This window comes from Solanum stenotomum, chromosome 6 (assembly GCF_019186545.1).
Source record: "Solanum stenotomum isolate F172 chromosome 6, ASM1918654v1, whole genome shotgun sequence".
In the NCBI taxonomy this organism is placed as follows: domain Eukaryota; kingdom Viridiplantae; phylum Streptophyta; class Magnoliopsida; order Solanales; family Solanaceae; genus Solanum; species Solanum stenotomum.
The window spans coordinates 37,606,487-37,627,866 of NC_064287.1; the positions used below are offsets into that span (position 1 = coordinate 37,606,487).

A 21,380-nucleotide genomic window follows, 5' to 3' on the forward strand; every position below is an offset into this window, starting at 1 on the left:
CTAATGATTAATGACACATGTTGACCTATTTTATTAACAATAAAGTAAAAAAAAAATCTTAAGATAAAACTTTTATTTTTTGTAAGTTATTAAACCAAATCTAATAATATAATTAATGAACCCATAAAAGGCCCTTTTTAGAGAAAAGATAAAAAATAAAAAAAATAAAAAAAATCTTTAGTATTTATACTAAATTTAAACTAATATTATCTACCTATCATATAGAATAATAGGAACACTTTGTTTTATTAATTTTATATTATTATTTTTTTATTTTTGTTGTTCTTTGTAAGTTTCTTTTTTTTTTTAAACGTTCTGTACCATTATTTTTTTTCTTTTTCATTCTGTTTTTCTTCTTTGCTTTTTACTTTAATTTTTGTCGTTCTATGTTTTTGCTTTTTTTTTTTTTTCCTTTTGTTTCATTATTTTTTTTTCGTTGTTCCTTTTTTATATTTTTATAATAATAATTTTTTTTGTTTGACATTCTGTACATTCATTTTCTTTTTCTTTTTAATCTATTTTAATTTTAATTTGTCTTCGTAGCTTCTCCTTATCCTAACAAACTTATTATTATTATGTTTTGTTAGAACCCTAAATATCAAGACAACACACATATTATAGCATAAAACATGACTTAATACTTTTCTAAATACTATCAAACAAAGAATTCATTCAACTTAGTAAGACACAAACATAAAAACTTTGATAATTAATTAAGGAAAAAGAGCGAGGAATGGACTCTTAAGCATGTAAGAAATACTCACATGTCATATAGCATGTTCGAATATATTTCAGTACACAACATTAATAATATTAACAGATTGAACACATACGAAATCTGAACAACTTCAATATATTGAAATTAATTCTTGCACAATAATGACATAAAATTATGCAAAAAATAAAAATACAAATAAATGTTACCTCTTGTGAAAATTAGTTAACGAGAAGAAATGACAAATAATCAGGAGCCACGAACTTGAAACCGCGAAAATAGATTTCTAAATCTTCAACCAGAATGTGAGAAAGTACAATATGTATTGCTTTTTTTTAATGCCTATCTCTCTATGTATGCCTTTTTTGTGTGTCCTCTTTTTTCTTTCTCCTCTTTTTTTTTTGGTTTGTACGTATGTGTCCTATATATAGGATAGGTTTTTTTTCTTTTTCTTGCAGATTTTAGTAGTAGTCTAGTGGGTATAGGAGTGGGTAGTGAGCTGTTTAGTTGAGGAGAATGTGAGGGAGTGTAGAGAATTGTGGGAAAGTGGGAGTGTGTGGGGTGTATGGTATTGTTGTTGTTTATTTGTTTATTTATTTTAAAAAGCATCCAACTGTTTTTGCTCTTCTTTTCCTTTTATTTTCTTACGTGTAGTATGTCTTTTGGTAGGTATAGGAGTGGGGTAGGTTTGTTAGATTAATTAGGTTATTTTTTATTTACTTTAGTTTTAGTTTTATTTTACTCTTAAAATAATAGATTATAATAGCATATCAACTAATTATTTAAAATTAATAAAAATCTAAGAAAAAGTCAACTGGCTATAAGATAAGATCAATTAAATAATACTAGCTTATTTATAAAAACTTAATTTCAAATATAGATTTTTTGTAATCTTTCATTTCTTTTTAAACAATTGACAATAAAACTTACCTTAAAAAGTGATTATATTTTGTTGTTTTCATATCTTTTAAAATAAACTTAATAAAATAAGAGAAAAGTTAAAATATTTAATTTATATTTATAAAAATATTTCTGCTCTAAAAATGGTGTAAAATTTTAAGTTCGGTAAAAAATTACGTGTCTACATACATTTGCACTCAGCCCCATTATAAGCCTTGAAAATGCCTTTCTGATCTTGAATAAGCTGAACCAGAAGTTGATTGGAAAATACGGGCAAACCTATAGGTGAAATCCTACACTGTGTGAGCGTTGCATTTGATTTTGGAACTTTAAATTGTTGAATCATTGTGTGAATATGGAATCATTCTTTCTGTGAGGGCATTTGATCACCTTTGTTGAGCTTGAACTTGCATATGAAGCAAGTAATGTGAGCTTGAGATTCTTTGATAATGGTGAGTCACAACTTTAATCTTTGAGTGGACAATTGATACTTGCATGAGTTAGTTGAGTCTTTCTGTGTGCATTCATGATTGAGTCTTGTGAAGCACTATTTGTGACATCCTTTTTGAACTGTTGAACTTGAGTTTTACTTAAGGGCAAACAAAAGTTTAAGTTGGGGTGTTGATAAGTCCATAATTTGGAATTATTTAGGGCTTTATTTTAATAGATTTAGTGTTCTCAAATGCATATTTTGTGCTAATAACTGATGTAAATCCTTGAATTTCAAGTATTTAGATTTAGGAACAAAGCATGGACACAAATAAGCAAAAAGGAACAAGACAGCTGAAAGAACGAAAAAAAGAAGGTCTGAGGATCACCTAAACCATTGAGCAAGTTACCGGATGGCCTTGACCTCGCCTAATGTTCCAATGTGCTAATCCCTGAAGGAGAAAATCAAGTCGGCAATAGAAGAGAGTAGTCGACGAGTCGCCGAATAGTTCCGCGATGAAGTGCCTTATTGCCCAAAGTTATAGAACTTCAAGGATGGTGAAGGCCATAGCAAAACAGCGATACAAATGACCAAAGGGCGGATCGGCGATCCCGACTAACTGCACTGGTTGGACCTTCGCAACACATTTTTGACAACTATAAATACTTGTTGGAATTTTTAGTTTAGTATGCAATTTCAGAGATAACATTTTATTTTCTAAGTTTTCAAGTAGAGAGCATTTTGCTTAGTTTTTGAAGATTTGAAGGCTTACAATTCCAAGAAATTAAAAGTTGGTGTTGAAGATTCTTCATCTTAGACTCGATTGAAGTGAATATAAATCATACCCAGTTGATGTTACTTAGATTTGGTATCATTTTCTTCTTTTTTTTCTATGTCTAGCTAAAACCCCAATCCTTGGGGTGTGATTTTGTGAATATGGGTTAAATTTCCTGTTGGATATTGCTTATTGTTAGTCTATTTGCTGTTTAAATGTGATTTTGTTTAGTGGTTGTGTTTGAACTTAATGGGATTGTAGTTTCAAATACAATTTCATCTTAGTGTTTTTGGCTTGCTTGAGAAAGAGGTTTTAAAACTAAGACTACTAAATCGATAGCCGGTGGTTATTGGGTCGTCGTGGGTTCAGCTCGAGAGAGTGAATCCTAGGCCTTTTCCCACACATTCAGCTCGAGAGTGTGAATAGGCTAAGGCGGAGTCTGTGCTTAAAAATGGCAACTCGATGTTCGAGAGAAACCGAGTTAATTCGAGGTATGTTGCTTGAGAGAGAATTTACCCCCACTAAAGTCTAGCCTAGTTACAAATGTACAACAATTGACTATCAATAGCATTTACCCGATTGTGTAGTTTATCACACATTCCTATCACATCCCAAGAATCCCGTCTCCTTAATTCGCATCTTCTTATTTTCACTGTTTTTATCCATTAATTAAATACAAACCCCCCATTGATAATTGACATTCGTGTCAACCCCTTCACTTTTTATGTTTTTACTCGATAATATTTTTAGCTATCATTAACTATATCATATTCACACTTAAATCTTAATTCTCAGAAACCACTCCCTTGGGACTCGACCCCAACCCTTGGTTCGGTTATATTACTATTTTACGATCGTAGACACTCGAATTGAAAGTTGTGTCTTGATTATGCAAACAACAAAATGGCGTCGCTGCCGAGGAGTGGTGTTATTTGAGAATCTTTATTTAAGTTGAATTTCGTTCTTGTTAATTATAGTTACACTTGCTTAATTTTTAGTTTTGTTTTGCTTGTTTGTGTATTGAAACATGAAAGATGAGTATGAATGGTCACTATGTGTACCAAATGGATCAAGTACTATCTTCTCTCTACCCAGATCCAAAAAAGGGGTGGTCTCATGAAAATGAGGGAAACCTCACTAATGGAACTTGAGTGAGGAGCTGCGTCATGCCACGACGTTAAATAAGGTGCTTCTTGGGAGGCAACCCAAAGTTTTACCGCTTTATTTTTGCTTTAAGAAATAATGATGTGTTATTTGGGTAGGTTGAAGTATGGAAAGTGAATGAAAACTGTAAATTGGCGAGCCAAAAGTCCAGTTGGCGCATTGCCAAAGAAGTCGGCGACCCCGACTTAGACCGACGTTGGACTAAAGACAACTTCAAAGTGGATTCTGTAAAACTCGACGTGCCCAGAAAATTATTGGGGAATTGCCGACCTGTTCGGCGATTGTAATCTAGTCCACCGATTGGACCCCCAATTTTACTAGAGGTGCAGTAAAACTCGGTGAGGTAAGTATCCACTCGGCGAGTCACCGAATGGATCGGCGACCACGACTAATGTCGCCGAATGGGCGAGAACTGGACGACTTCTTAAAAGGCCAAAGGTTGAAACTTTCAAACTCTACACTTTCTCTCACTTTAAACCTTCACAAACTCGCACCCGTTTAGTATTTTCAATATTTCTTGCATTTTTACTGTATTTGAGTTGTTGATTGGTGCTCGGAGTTGGATTACATTGCTGCCTATCATTTCAAAAGTATTTTAACGATATCTAAGGTTAGTTTTCTGAACCCCGAGTATATTTTTATCGAACTTGTACTCATTTGCAATGATATTATCTTGATGAAGTGTGTTGGGACTCTCTGATAGGATTAGAATGTTTGAATGCCTATTTCAATTTGATAATCTTACCCGTAATGTTTTGATTATTGAAATCCCTTATTCTTGTGCTTTAAAATGAATTAAATTTTGTGGGGTTGTTCTTGCATGTTGTTTAAGTTAGTTGGGTGAAGTCTGAGTAGCCTATATTTGTGCCAAAAGATGTAATTTGCCCAATGATAGAGTGAGTGATATCATTCTTAAGGGCAATAGTCATCAATTGGCAAAATTTGGCAAAACCGAGAGAAGTCTGAGTATCCCAGGGTAATGGGTGCTATGGGTCTAGTCTTAATTTGAGTAGTGCATGTTTTTATTTTGTTTTCGGGGGGTTGTGGGGTTGAATTCGACAAGTTGGGTTGAAAGTAGGCACGTTGGATCATTTGGCGAGCTGGGTCAAGCTCGCCGAACTACTCGATGGTTTGCCGAAGGTCCCTATCCCGCCTTTAATTTCATTCTTTATGTGTGGTTGGGTTCTGTAACTTTCGGCGAGAATCTTGAGGTCGCCGAAGGCGCTCGACGACTCGCCGAAATTCTTCTTGGTCACTTTTTATTTGCACCCCTGAATTCTTGTTGCACTGTAACTTTTGGCGATTTGACCCTTGCTCACTATAGCAATTCAGCGACTCACCGACCGGTACGGCGAGTTTGTCTGCAACTGATTTTCTGTGTTTTTCTTTGAATATTTTCTAACCTTTCCTCAATGTTTTGCAGACATGGCCAGACCTAAAGTTGCAGGAAGAAACATGTCACCTCGAAAGATTAGAGCACGGAATTTCAAAATAAATTAAGGGAGGTCAAATCCTCCCAAGAATGGAAGACAAGAACCTCCACTTGCAGACAAATGCAACGGCAAGAGGCCTATTTCTGGGAATGAGACTACTCCCTGAAGCCCCTCCATCTTTCATGGGCTCAAGATTCTATGCAGTTGTGCGGAACTTTTTGGCGGATACACCTGTGGCAGCTCCTGGTGGATCTGGTACTACTGTTCCTCATGAGGTGACCCCGAGCACTGATGTCCAGATCTAGAGTACAACACCGGGCACTGATGCTCAAACAGATTGAGCGAATGCTTAGACATGACCCCTCTTTACCTCCCTCTCTGTCTCACTTTATTTTAACTTTTGGATATCTTCGTTTGCATTTGAGGACAAATGACTTTATTTGTGGTAGGGTGAGGCCTACCTTTTGTGTGAGTATTGATGTTTTGTTTATATAATTGGGTTTAGAGCTAAATATGTGTTATTCACTGCTTTTTGTGGAAGGTTTGAACTTGTAGCTCCATGTTTATAATTGTAAATGATTTTTGACCCTTTCGAAACTCTTTTGCCACCTCATGTTTGTGTTGAATGTGGCTGTTCATTTGCAAATTTGAGTATCGATTTTGATCAATATCGACGACTTGAATAGTGCTTATAATCGAACAAACATGAATGTGCGGCTACGATGAGGCCAAATGAAGTTGCATAATCAATATGTAAACTCTTTGCATCTCGTTGTGACTAGCCAAGTACCGAATTGAGTCTCTTTTGATGAGCTTTGCACACTAGCGAAAATGTGGAGTCTTGTTTTGGCATTGGGGTCGCTGCGTTGTGTGATGAGCTTACCGTGAACCATGTATAATGACACCTAGATTTTGCCCCATTAGTCCGGTTAAATAAGTGAGGCAATTTCTTGAGATGATCTTAGGCAGCTTTAAAGAGTGTGAACCAATTTGACATTATACCTCTTTTTGTGGCCTACCTTGTGAGTGTGTGAACCCTGCTTGAGCACCCTTGAACCTTACCCTTTTCTTGGAAGAAACTTGATGAAAACATAACCTTTCTTGTTCCATTACCCATAATCCTCATGATTTGTGGCATGTTTGAATAGCCAACTTAGACCAAAAGCCTAAGTTGAGGGTGTGGTGAATAGAAAAGGCAAATCAAGAAAATGCAAAGAAGTCCCTTTTGCCCATGTTTTGAGAATAATGGAACCTATCCATATAAAAAAAAGAGAAAAAGTAGAAAAGAATGAAAAAGAAAAAGAAAGAAAAAGTTGTGAAAATATAAAGAAAATGGGGTTTTCAACGGTCCAAGGAAGATGAATAAGAAGTGACTTTCGAGCTTGAATGAAAATGATGAAGAAAAGGAAAGAAGGTGTTGTTCACATCACATTTCATAAGGATTACAACCTATGAGCCTAAATGACCATACCTTTGCACTCAGCCCCATTACAAGCCTTGCAAATATCTTTTTGATCTTGAATAAGCTACACCAGAAGTCGATTAGATAATACGGGTAAACCTATAGGTGAAATCATACACTGTGTTCATCTTTGTGAGTGTGAGTGTTGCATTTGATTTCGAAACTGTAAATTGTTGAATCATTGTGTGTTAATATGGCGTCATTATTTGTGTGAGTGCATTTGATCACCTTTGTTGAGCTTGAACTTGCATTTGAAGCAAGTAATGTGAGCTTGAGATTCTTTGGTAATGGTGAGTCACAACTTGAATCTTTGAGTGGAGAATTGATCATTGCATGAGTAAGCTGAGTTTTTTCGTGTGCATTCATGATTGAGTCTTGTGAAACACTATTTGAGACATCCTTTTTGAACTGTTGAACTTGAATATTACTTGAGGGCAAGTGAACGTTTAAGTTGGGGTGTTGATGAGTCCATGATTTGGACTCATTTAGAGATTTATTTTAATAGATTTAGTGTCCTCAAATACATATTTTGTGCCAATAACTGATGTAAATCCTTGAATTTCAATTATTTAGATTGAGGAACAAAGCATGGTTACAAATAAGCAAAAAGGAACAAGACAGCTGAAATAACGAAGAAAAGAAGGCCTGAGGATCGCCTAAACCATTGGGCGAGTTGCCGAATGGCCTTGACCTCGCCTAATGTTCCAGTGTGCCAAACCCTGAAGGAGAAAATCAAGTCGGCGATAGAAGAGAGTAGTCGGCGAGTCGCCGAACAGTTCCGCGATGCAGTGCCTTATCTCCCAAAGTTACAGAACTTCAAGATGCTGAAGGCAAAAGCAAAACAACGATATAAATGACCAAAGGGCGGATCGGCGATTGGATTGGCGATCCCAACTAACTGCGCCGATTGGACTTTCGCAACACATTTTTTGACAACTATAAATACTTGTTGGAATTTTTAGTTTAGTATGCAATTTCAGAGATAATATTTTATTTTCTAAGTTTTCAAGTAGAGAATATTTTGCTTAGCTTTTGAAGATTTGAAGACTTTGAATTCCAAGAAATTGGAAGTGGGTATTGAAGATTCTTCATCTTATACTCGATTGAAGTGAATATAAATCATACCCAGTTGATGTTACTTTGATTTGGTATCATTTTCTTCCTTTTTCCTATGTCTAGCTAAAACCTCAATTCTTGGGGTGTGATTTTGTGAATATGGGTTAAATTTCCTGTTGGATATTGCTTATTGTTAGTCTATTTGTTGTTTAAATGTGATTTTGTTTAGTGGTTATGTTTGAACTTAATGGGATTGTAGTTTCAAATACAATTTCATCTTAATGTTTTTGGATTGCTTGAGAAAGAGGTTTTAAAACTAAGACTACTAAATCGATAGCCGGTGGTTATTGGGTCGTCGTGGGTTCAACTCGAGAGAGTGAATCCTAGGCCTTTTCCCACACATTCAGCTCGAGAGTGTGAATAGGCTAAGGCGGAGTCTGTGCTTAAAAATGGCAACTCGATGTTTGAGAGAAACTGAGTTAATTCGAGGTAAGTTGCTCGAGAGAGAATTTACCCCCACTAAAGTCTAGCCTAGTTACAAATGTTCAACAATTGACTATCAATAGCATTTACCTGATTGTGTAGTTTATCACACATTCCTATCACATCCCAAGAATCTCGTCTCCCTAATTTGCATCTTCTTATTTTCGCTATTTTTGTTCATTAATTAAATACAAACCTCCCATTGATAATTGATATTCGTGTCAACCCCTTAATTTATTATGTTTTTACTCGATAATGTTTTTAGCTATGGTTAACTATAGCATATTCGCGCTTAATTCTTAATTCTCAGAAACCGCTCCCTTGGGACTTGACACCAACCCTTGGTTGGATTATATTAATATTGTACGATCGTAGACACTGGAATTGGAAGTTGTGTCTTGATCATGCAAACATCACCTGGCCCATACATCATGTTCAAAAGGAAAATACAATGAAAAGGAACTAAACAATAAAACTCCGTTCTTGAAGCATGAGGACTCACCAATGCTCAGAATCTCAAGATCAACACTTAGCCACGAAACTGACCCTGACTGCCGGACCTACATTTGGGGAAAATGTAGGTAAGAGTATGTATTAGTACAAAAATACACTAAGTATGATAACTATGCAAGAAAAAAATTAAAACATGATAAAAGAGACATTTCATTTCAAAGCATGCAATTTACCAAGTTTAAACATCATCATAGATATAGTTGGAAAACATAAGTCATAACATCATCTTTCTATGCAAGCTAGCATCATCTTTAAAACCTTTGAACACTACGACATACTTCTTGAAGCATGTCTTAGTTCATTATTAATCTTGTTGTGGGAAATAAGCCTTAACCGACATTGAGAACATGTGAGCTATAACTATCACGACCCGAGTCTACACCAAGAATCATTGCTGGTCCCCAAGCGAACCCACATCCTAGCTGACTACAAGCGGAAGACTAACTTAAGCATGCAAAAGCTTAAAAACTAAAATGATTAACTGTGAATAAAAATAATATATTCAACTCGCCAAAAAAATAGGCAACTTAAGTCTTTAAAACATTTAACAAAATAAATAAACAGAGTTCTGAAACTCTAATGTCTATCTATGAATCCTCTATCTGATGAAGATGGAAGTCGGGACAAGACCCACGACATCCTAAAAATTGATATAACTGAAAGTACAAGTGGAACCCTTTGGAAGCAATGAGGCTCACCATAGCTAATTCAAACTGCATGTGGTATCAACAAAGCTCTTGTTGATGATCCTGAATACATGTATCTACATCATGAAAAAATGCAGGCCAAATGACTCAGTGCATGGAATGTACGAGCATGTAAGAGGAATTCTAAAGGATAACATAAGCTTGAACTTGATTAAAAGGAAACATACTTACCTCTTCTCAACTCACTCAACTAAACTCAACTCAAGAATAAGATACTCAACTCAAAAATAAAGCAACAATAAGAGATACAATATATATAAAGCTTTTAAACTAGTAGAAAGCAACTCAATGTATTTAAGAATACAATATACTCAGTTTATAGTGCAAGGATACAAAATAAACTCTGTTTGTATATGAAAATACAAAATAAACTCTGTGTATATAAGAATACAAAATAATCTATGTGGGAGTTTCTCTAACCGACAACCATCACTTATGAGTTATGTGATGATACAATGTTTGCCTCACGCTGTCAGGGACATCCTATACCTTTCCAGGGGTATAGAACCAAACTACTAAGTGGATCCACTAGTCTATGCTAAAATTAACTAAGGAATCATCTAAAAAGTATGACCCTTTTCCACCCACGTTGACTACATGGTTTATGAGGGCTGTGAGTTGTCTGAACTCTCACCTATATCGGTGCTCAATACTACTCCCAAAATATAACTAGATCATATGTTTAAAAACATAACTCTTTCTGGGTTTGAGATAATTACTCAAAAACTAGCCCAAAGGCTCTCTAGGAAATCAATGCTTCCTCTCTTACTTAAATATTAAAGCATTTACTCTTTACTGAAAAACTAGCTCAAAGGCTCTGCTGGAAATCAGTGTTTCCTTTCTTGTTTAAATGTGAAAACATTTACTTTTTGGAAATACATAGTCCCCATATACTCTTTTGAAGAAATGAATTTCACTTTTTACTCTTTACTCAACTCAAAACTCAAGTCTTAAAACAAGTTTAAAGCATTTGCAAAAGACTTTTTAAAATAGAGTTCATGCCGAATTATGGACGTGAACGACTCAATTCAAGGTTTTCAATAACCATACATAGAACTCAAGAACTTCAATAATAATACTCATTTCAAGAATGCTCGACTCAGAGGGTTCATGTGGAATTATGGGCATGAACTACTCAACTTAAGGACTCAAAGATACTTCTCATCTCAAGACTGCTCAACTTATAGAGTTCATGCGGAATTATGAGCATAAACTACTCAACTCAAAGACTTCACGGGTAACGTGCAATGATCCCATGATTAGTAATATAGTCTCAAAGGGTTAGGAACTCAATATTCAAGACTTAGAACTTGAAGATACTACTCCTCTCAAAGGTACTCAACTGATGGAGTTCATGTGGAATTTATGGGCATAAACGATTTGACTCAAGGGTATTCGTAATGATATGGAACTCGTGTATACGACTCTACTCATTCTCGTACTTACTTCCTTAAAACTTAGCTCAAAGTGATACTTGATCTCAAAAGATTCACAATTGAACTCAAAGACTTTCGTGAACTCTACTCTTAACTCTTTCTTGAATTTGAATTATGAATTCAAGAGTTATGATTCATGATATGAAGGATCTCAATAACAATATAGCTATTCGATAATTAGGAATAGAACTTTTAAAAGAAACATGAACTCAAGAACTCAAAATCAATTTATCTCAAGAATACTCAAATCTAGGGAAAGTATCGTTGATTACTATTTTACTGATATGAAAGTAGATGTAGGGCGTGAGGACGAACTAGTCCAACACTATGATAGTCTTACATACTTGAAAAAAACAAGGTTCTTGAAGAATCTTGAAGAATCTTGAAGAAGAACTTGACTAGAAGCCTTGAAACCCTAGCTTGAAGGTAAACAATCAAGAAAACCTTTTATGAGATTCTTGAATTAGTTTCTTGAAATATCTATGGCCAAGATTTATGATTTTCATTAGTGATTCATAATTGTATAGAGGAACTTGAGTTGGAAATAATGGAATTCTTGGAGAAAAACTTACCTTGAAGAAGAATCTTGAAAAAGATTGAAAGAATCTTAAATGGAGTCTTCTACTTTGATTTTTACTTAGGATTTGAGAGAGAAGAGAATGATGGACTAAAAGATAAAAATATGATTATTTTGAGCCTTTTATTAGTCAAGAAATTCTTTTATAGTTTTCTTGGAGGTAAAAAAATAAAAACAAGCCTTTTTAATGTTTTCTTGTCGGCTAAATTCGTAACAACATTGTATAGGTTACTAAAATAGTCATAACTTTTTACTCAAAAATTGGATTTGGCGCGAAATTGGTGGCGTTGGAAAGTAGATTCAAATACCTTTAATTTAATAGGTTATGGCTCACGTAACTCTTTATATTCTAAGAGATATGGTCGTTTGAAGTTGACCCAAGTAGAATCTTACATCAAAACTTAATCGATAAGGAAACTTCAAGAACACTTATCAAGAACTTTAATATTTCAACTTCAAGAATGAAATTTGTGCTGAAAATAACATGATTGCCGTGTGAGTGAATGAACCCAACACTATGGAAGCTTACATACCTCTTAGGGATTAAACCCATGGCGAAAATCCGCAACAAAACTCAAGAGCCTCGACGAACGCTTTGATCCTCTCCTCTTTTCTCTTCCTTTCGCTTCTTGAACTCTCAACTAAAACTCTAGGCGTATATTAGGATTATAAAACTGAACCTAATCAGATTAGACCCTAAAACCTTACTAAAAATGAATTAAATTTGATTTGGTATGGAAAAGACCAAAATACTCCTCACTATTTTCGGGTAACTTTCCTTAAATGGACATCTTAACTTGAAAAGGGCATATCTCACTCATCCAACCTCAAAACTTATCAAACTTGGTGGCGTTGGAAAGATAATTCAAAGACCTTTCATTAGATATCTTGTATCCCACCTAACTCATCATGTACTAAGAGTCATGGTCGTTTGAAGTTGACCCAAAACTCATAACTTAAGCATAACTTGCAAAATTTCAGATTTTTCTATTTCCAATTGAGTTATTTTTGGAACTCAATGTGTTACATCTAGTGACCTTACCTTAATACTTAATAAATTTAAATTCTTTGATAAAATCCTACTTACAACAAGGATGGTTCAAGTTTTAGCTCAAAAAATTTCTAGGGTGTTATAATAACATGTTCACCTGGTTTCTCCCACACCGAAAAGGGTTGGTCTACTTGCCTAAGGTAGAATCGATAACTCTTAGCTTAGGTGGATCCACTAGCTAAATATCCTACGGGAAACGTAGTTTAAGGGATACAAAGATTTCCACTAGAAATCCGGACTCCACTACGTGAAGGTTTCCATCTCATGAGATATTTGGGAAACCTGAACTCTACTACGTGAGAGTTCCCATTTTGGAAACCTGGACTCAACTACGTGTGAGCCTCCATCTCATATTCAATATCCACTCGGTGCGAAATATAAATCCCATGAAATACTTATTAAGTCTTAACTTAACTCATGTCTCATAGAAGGATGTCCTTGACAATCAATCCAAGTTAATTCATTAGAATAGCTCTTTAGACAATGCGTGAGAAAACCTTTCACCATCCATAATCACTTTTACTCTTAGATTCAATTAGGTGAAAAAACATTTCAACCTAAGAATCCTTACTATGTGAGAAAAACCTTTCACATTAATGTTCATATATGTTAGAGAATGTCCTTTCAATCAACAAAACAACAATATCATAATCATTGATACTTCACTCTCAAAGTGTCTTTAAAGCATTTTCATAGATTTCATAAAAACATGCATAATCTCATACTTTGCTCTTCAAGGTTCAAAACCTACTTTCAATCACCACATCTAGAATTCAAACATTAGATATGAATTTCATCATAATTTCATGTGATTCTATCACCTCATGCATCAATTCATAAAATTCTTCTTTCATCAACAAAGACCCACATCATAAGCTCACAATTGAGAAATATGGGAATTACATGGGTTCATGGGGAACTTCATGAAAACCATAAGAAATCATCAATTAGTGCTTAATTTAACTCAATTCAATCAAGTTTGAAAGGAACCCATGACTTTTGTATCAAACCCTAACAATGGGGGATTTCTATCTTTTGAAATTGAAGATTTTGAAGGAACTCCATGGATGAAAGTTATCCATGGATTAAAGCTACCATACATTAACAACAAATCCCAATGCTAAACTTAAATGGAGGAATTGAGCCTTGACCTTGATCCTAGCTTTAACTTCCTTCTTCTTTTTCTTCTTCTAGTTTCTAGAGAGAGATATTTTGAGAGGAAGAACTTTGGGGATTTGTTTTGGGTTTTGGAAATAATGACTTGAATGGGTTAGTTTTAGAGTTAAAATAGTTTATATAGGGGTCCAAGGATTAGGCAAAATGACGTGGCGTAAGTTTAATTAAAATCGGAATTACCTAAATTAACCCACACTTGCCAGCCCACTGTCCACCTTCATGAGAGGCACCACGAGCCATAGTCCCCTCCGTGGTGATGGACCATTAGATTGGCAAGCCTTTACTCAATCCCCTAAAAACTAACTCCCCTCTATGAGCCTTCCCATGAATAGTGGTCTTCACCACTAGCCGTGTAGTGGCTCGTGAAGATAGGGGCTGTTTTGGGGAGGCTACTGCCTAGCCCACCATGAGCCACACCACGAGTCGTGGTCCTCACCACGAGCCATAGTGGGGGTTGTGGGGGTTGTGGTAGGTGGGTCAGTGCCTATGATAACGTAGGCTGCCCTAGCCCACTTCCTTGGCCCTTGCCCTTCTTCCTTGGCTCTAACCCTCACACTTAGCCCTAATTTAGTCTACTAGTTTCCGGGGTGTTACAGATAAATTTATCCTTTTTCCCTTTTAAAGATATATATGTGCCCACGTGGACAAGTTACTATTTCCACTAAATCAATATCAATATTTATTTCAAAATCTATTTTCAAATTATGAATTGTTATATTGTCAAAATTATCTAATAATGCTTACATCTAAATTGGTATGATGGAGTTAATGTTATTAGGACTTGGAAAATTCAATACAAAAGTGTAGTTAATTTTATAATAGTGGATAATAGTCATCTAATGACTTTTCCTAATTAATATGTGAAAGAAACTTTTCTTCTCTCATTCTCATTGAAGATAAAAACCAATTCTTATACAAGAGGTTCCTGGGGAGCCAAGTCTCCTAACATTACTAGAATACACAAAGAGAAAGGATACATAAATATATAATACTTCTAGTTATCTTTCCTAGTTAGAGTCAAAGAACATTTATCCTTTACATACCCTCTCAAGTTGAGCAGGATGTGGGAACATTGTCAACCTCTTTCTGAGCATCTGATAACGTGCTTTGGGCAGAAATTTAGTGAGGACATCAAGTACTATATGATCATGAGAGCTGATATACTTAACTATAAGAGCCTTGTCTCGGACCTTTTCACGGAAAAAATGAAAATTTGTTTCCATGTGTTTTGTGCATGAGTGAACGATTGAATTTGCAGTCAAATAGGTGGCACTAAGGTTGTGACACCAAAGAATAGGTGCGGGTGAATCAAGCTGGCAGCCAATCTCTTTAAGTACTATTTCCAGCCACATGAGTTCAAAGGTAGCACAAACAAGTACTCTATACTCCGATTCAGTACTCGAGTGAGACACAACCTTTTGCTTTCTAGATGCCTAAGAAATAAAATGAGAACCAAGATAGATGGCAAAACCAGTAGTGGATTTGCAATCATCAAGGGAACCACCCCAATCAACATCACTAGAACCATGTAAAACCAGTGAGGATTGTTGGGTAAAGAAAAGACTATGTGAGGGAGTGACTTTGATATATCAAAGTATTTGTTTCACTGACATCCAGTCAGATTCCAATTGTAATGCATGAGATGTGATACTTTGTTAACTGAGTTGGAGATGTCAGGCCTTAAATACTACAGAGCACCGATAATACTTCGAAATAAGGTCTGATTATGAAAGAGTTAACCATCAGAGGAGGATAATCTGCTTGAAGATGAAGCTGGAGTAGCCACCGAGGTGCAGGACTCCATTTGAGCACGTTTAAGTAAGTCAGAGACATACTTCTGCTGGCACAAATGCAAGCCGCGGGGTGTCCAGGTTGCTTCAATACCCAAAAAATATGATTTTTTTCCAGATCTTTAACTGCAAATTGTGATTGCAACTTAAAAATCCGAGAGCGAAGACAACCAGAACTACTTCCCATCACCAAGATATCATCAACATAAATCAAGCAAGATATTTTAACACCTTTAGAATCAAATAAAACAATGAACTATCTACCTTAGAGCACTTGAAACCAAAGGAGATTAGAGCATCAGTGAGGCATTTATTCTACATGTGAGGGGCCTATTTAAGGCCATAAAGTGATCATTTGAGTAAGCACACATGATCTTGTCGTGAAGGATCAACAAATACCGGAGGTTGGGACATATAGACAACTTTATCCAGATGCCCATGACGAAAGACATTGGACATGTCCAACTGAGTAATATGCTAATAATAAGAAACAACAGTGACAGAAGCAGTCAAATAGTGGTAAGTTTAGCTATCGGGTTGAATGTATCAATATAGTTAATGATCGGTATTTGATGATAACCCTTGGGCTACAAGTGGCGTCTTACACCGTTCTACTAATCCATTTGGCTTCATCTTAGTTTTGAAGACCCATTACATCCAATCACATTATGAGATGGGGATGGTGGAATTAGTTGTCAAGTTTCATTTTGTATGAGGGCGTTGTATTCATCATGCATAGCTTAGCGCCAGTTCTTTTCTTTTGTAGCTTGCAAAAAGCAAGTTGGGTTTTGTGAAATTGATGTCACGGTGAAAAGTGATATGGGCTATTTTGGTTTTAAACAGTCTGTTTGAGCACAAGTCACCATTTTGTAGGACTTTAGAAGTGTAGGATGCATGGAAGAGTTAGATGGTGAGTGATTAGGCATGGATTGACAACGTGTGAGATTGTTAGATGGAGAAATACCATTTGTAGTAGGTTGACCACCTGTGGTAAGAGGTATTTGCATTGAGATAGTTGGGTCCATTGTATCAGTTGCATAGGCAGATGCTAGTTGGTTAGAGGATGAGAAAGGTGATAGCATAGGAGCATCTTGACACCTATTTGTCGGTATATTCAAATTAAGATAGACTGGAACAATAGTTGGCACTGGCAACTGAATGGTAACATATGTACTATCAGAACTAGCCAAAGTAGTAGGCACCACATCATCCCGAACAATGAAAGGAAAAGTGCTTTTATAAAAAAGCAACATGACGAGAGACATAAAATCTAGATGTGAGAGGATCAAAACAGTTATAACCCTTATGAATCTTGCTATAACCAAGAAAACCACAAGCTTTAGAGCGAGGTGATAACTTATCTTTTGTGTAAGGACGAAGCCACGAAAAACAAAGGCAACCAAAAATTTGCAAACGGGAATAGTCCAGATCTATTTTGAATAAAATGCTAAAAGGAGATGAATTATTCAATTGTGGAGTGGGCAAGCTATTGATTGTAAACACAATAATGTCAAAAGTATTGGTCCAAAGTTTGTTTATGTTTCCTCTCAGCACAATCGTTTTGTTCTGGAGTATAAGGGCACAATGAACATTGAACAATGCCATTGTCTCTCAAGTAGCTAGTTAACACCTGAAATTCACACCCCCTCCCCCCCAGTCTACTTGAAAGCATTTTATTGGGCAACCAAAGAAATTTTCCACAATTGTACAAAATTGAATAAAAATGGATAGGACATCTGATTTGAACTGAAGAAAGTAGATCTAAGTATATTTGCTAAAGTGATTAAAGAAGATAACATAATAACGATAGTCATAATTAGAAATAACTGGGGCGAGACCCCAAACGTCTGAACAAATTAAATCTAGAGGCCCTGTGGCCCTAAAACTAGAATCGCTAAAGTGGACTTTGTGACTTTTGCGAACTGCACATGTAGAGCACAATTTAGGAGATAAACTAGGAGACGACACAAAGACACTTGACAGTAAAGCCTTACAAACGGTAAGATAATATTCATGAGCTAGTCATGTATGCCAAACACCAAGGGATGCAATATATGAAGCAGGAGAAGATGGTGATTTCAACAGTGGAAGGGAGTACAAATCATCAGTTTTCGGCCATGTATAAAGAATTGCCCTCGTCGCCAAATTCTTTGCCAAAAAATAGGTAGGAAAAAATTCAGCCGAAACTTGATTAGATGTAGTAAAAGAACTACTCCCTCCATTTAAAAAAGAATGACCTAATTTCCTTTTTCTTCTGTTTAAAAAAGAATGACCCTTTTCTTTTTTTGGCAACACTTTAACTTCAACTTTCCACGTGACATATTTAAGGCCACAAGATTAAAGGGAAATTTGGTACATTTGACATAACTTTAATTTAGAACCACAAGATTAAAAATTCTTCTTTCTTTTGTTAAACTCCATTCCAAGTCAAACTAAGTCATTCTTTTTTAAATGGAGGGAGTAATAGATAGTAAATTTTGAGTGGCAGTAGAAACATGTAGAATATTATCTAGAGTAAATATTTTATTAGAAATAGAAAGTGAGCCTTAACCTATATGAGAGATAGGTGGCTTGGAACCATTACCTAAGGTTACTTCTTCAGGACCTTGGTATTCTGAATGAATGGCGAGATTGTTAAGAAAAGCTATAAGATGATGTGTGGTGCCACTATCCATTAACCAGTTCTGTGCAGGCTAAGTCGATGTGCTAGCTAAATTTGAGAAGGATCGGCTAGGGACCTTATAACCACTGTTGATTTTTGGTGAAGGGAAAACACATGAAATAAGACCCTTTTCCTTCGCAATTATGACAAACAATCCCAAACATATCAGAGTACAAAGATTGGACCCCAGATTGAGTTAATGGAGTAGAACTCTAAAAGTTGTGTTCCTGAGAAGACTGTGTAAATCCTTGATTAGAAGAACAACCACGACCTCGGCCACCTCTACCTCTACCTCTACCACTACCACGACCACGTGTGGTGGGAACAAAACTTTGAGTATATTGAGCTGAAGGAGAAATCACATGGAGGGCATCATCTTTTCAATTGTCTTTCTTCATACAACAACATGTCATATAAATCATCAAAAGTGACATATTCATAACGTGCATCAAGTGCTTTGGTGAAAGGACGATATGCAGGACCGAGACCTGCAAAAACAAACTATATAAGTTCTTCGTTATTAACAGGATGTTGCAAGAAGCCAACCTATTTAAAATCCGTTTTGTCCTTTGGACATAAATCTCAATGCTCGCATTGTCACAATTCAGAGTATGCAATTGTGTTTTGAGCTAACGAATTTGTGGTTTGGATCCGGATGCATAGGCTGCAACTAGTTTGTTCCATGTTGCATGGGTTGTTTTAGCGCCAACTTATTATGGTAGCACATTCTCGGATACTGAAGCGACAATCCAACTTAAAACAAGTTGGTCTTGGCGTGTCCAAGCTTTGTAGGCTAGATTCAACTGATTATCTGCTATAAACTTATCAGGAACAAGTTCACTACCATCAATATGGTGATTAAGACCACACCCACAAATCATTGAAAGAAATTTTGTCTTCCATACCAAGAAGTTTGACGATGTAAGCTTCAAGGTCAATTGATGAGCAAGGTTAGGTGTTTGGCGAATAAGTTGTCATTGGGGTGGTTGAAGCGGCTACTGGGGTGGTTGACTTGCTTGGCAGAATAGAGTCTCCCATTGTTGGTTCAAGTGGTCAATTTTTTTCTTTACCTTAGAGAAGAAGAACGAAAAAAAAAAAATCCTAGTTAGAAGGTTGCTTAAACTACTAGGGCTCTGATACCATGAAAAAAACTTTTGTTCTCTGATTCTCATTGAAGATAAAAACCAATACTTATACAAGAGGTTCCTGAGGAGCCAAGTCTCCTAACATTACTAGAGTACATAAAGAGAAAGGACACATAAATATATAAATCTATCCTAGTTAGAGTCAAAGTATATTTATCCTTTACACGAGATATTTAGATGACAAACAATAATTTGCCACGTCAATCAAATATATTAAACATACTCATTTTTCTTCTTTCATCACCAATATGTTTTCTGTGTAGAAGTTATCCAAATAACAGTTGTCATTTTTTAAATAAAAAGCTTGTTTAAAAACTAAGGATTCCAAAAGAAAAAATTATTAAGAAATGCTTGTAAAAAAATATATCCATTATTTTTCCCGATGAATTACTTGAATTTTGTGAATTTGTTTAACAAATTGTGTTTTAATAATTATTTATTTTTCAAATTTTGTTATGGTCTACTTACACCCTTATTTGGAGAAAATTGCATACTGAAAATCATATTCCATATAATTCATATATGACTCTCAAGATATTTTACTTTTAAATGTTATTTGATATATTTTTTTATCAAAAAAAATTACCAGCTCTATTTTATGAACAATATAATATCGAAAACAAATGAAAATTCTTCCTTGCAAAAATAAGACCTTGTTACTAAAAGTACAGATAATGGATATAGTCAACGATCTATCAACAACATTTTAATTAAATAAGCAAAAAGTAAAAACAGATTAAATCACAATTAATACAAAATTTTCTAAAAACTTGAATGGAAGTATATGAAAAGAGATTCACAACAATTGACATATATAATAATTAATAATTATTAGAATAATACATGTAAATTATTTTTTCTTATCTCATTATGTAATACTTCTTTCTTTGAATCTTCATGTTAGTTCTTACGATGAAAATTATGTGAACAATTGATTTCAAAAAGACCTAATGAAGAAACAATCTCCAAGAGACTATTTTAAAAGTTTAAGATAAAAAAAAATAGCCATCTTTTTTCCACATATTATATGACATATGCAATGAGCTTTGATTATATGAGTAAAGGGATAGAGTTTCAAATTTTGATATATACTCTAATGTTTTGCAAACTGAAGTTTTATTGCACTACCAAATTTCAATATTAAGAAAATATTTCTTGTATTTCTTTTATTAGGGTTCTTTTCAGTTATTTTAGTTCTTTTTATGTAGAAAAAGAAGACCTACCAATATTAAGAGCATGTTTGGTATGAGAAATAAGGTATAATAATCTCGGGATAAAATGCAGGACTATTTTATCCTACGTTTAATTGCAGGTATTAGGCAGTTTTGAGATTATTTATCCCACCATTTACACCTTAGTGATGAGATAAGTTATTCCTCATATATGGTGGAATAAGTTATCACGGAATAACTTGTTCCCAAGATAAGTTATTCCTCATATATGGTGAAATAAGTTATCCTGAAATAACTTGTTTCCAACCAAACAATAATGGTCAAACCTACTTTTTCTACATAAAATATTATAAAAATAATTAATTTAGGACTTTTAATTTTTCAGGACGTTTAGGAGTCAATATTATAAATATAATTAATTAATAATTTCTAAAAAATATTGAAAGACGATTCATTTAATAAAATATAGATTAAAAATTTAATAACAAACAAAAAAAGTAAAACGTCGACAGCAGGGTTCGAACCTGCGCGGGCGAAGCCCAACAGATTTCAAGTCTGTCTCCTTAACCACTCGGACATATCGACTTTGTTGATTTTAAAGCTAGGAAAAGATTTATATTATATTACCAACAAAGTCTTTTGAATGTCACCACACACTATACATGGTGTGGGAACTCAATTTCTATGTTTAGTCATGCTGCAGATATAAATGATGAATAATTTTAGACTATGG

General features: G+C 35.0%; 1 non-coding gene across 1 annotated transcript; it reads right to left on the reverse strand.

Annotated features, from left to right (window-relative positions):
• Nucleotides 1–21,150: 21,150 nt before the first annotated feature.
• Nucleotides 21,151–21,232, reverse strand: TRNAS-UGA (transfer RNA serine (anticodon UGA)). Its single transcript has one exon. It is a non-coding gene; the product is annotated as a tRNA-Ser (tRNA).
• Between the last annotated feature and the right edge of the window lie 148 nt (nucleotides 21,233–21,380).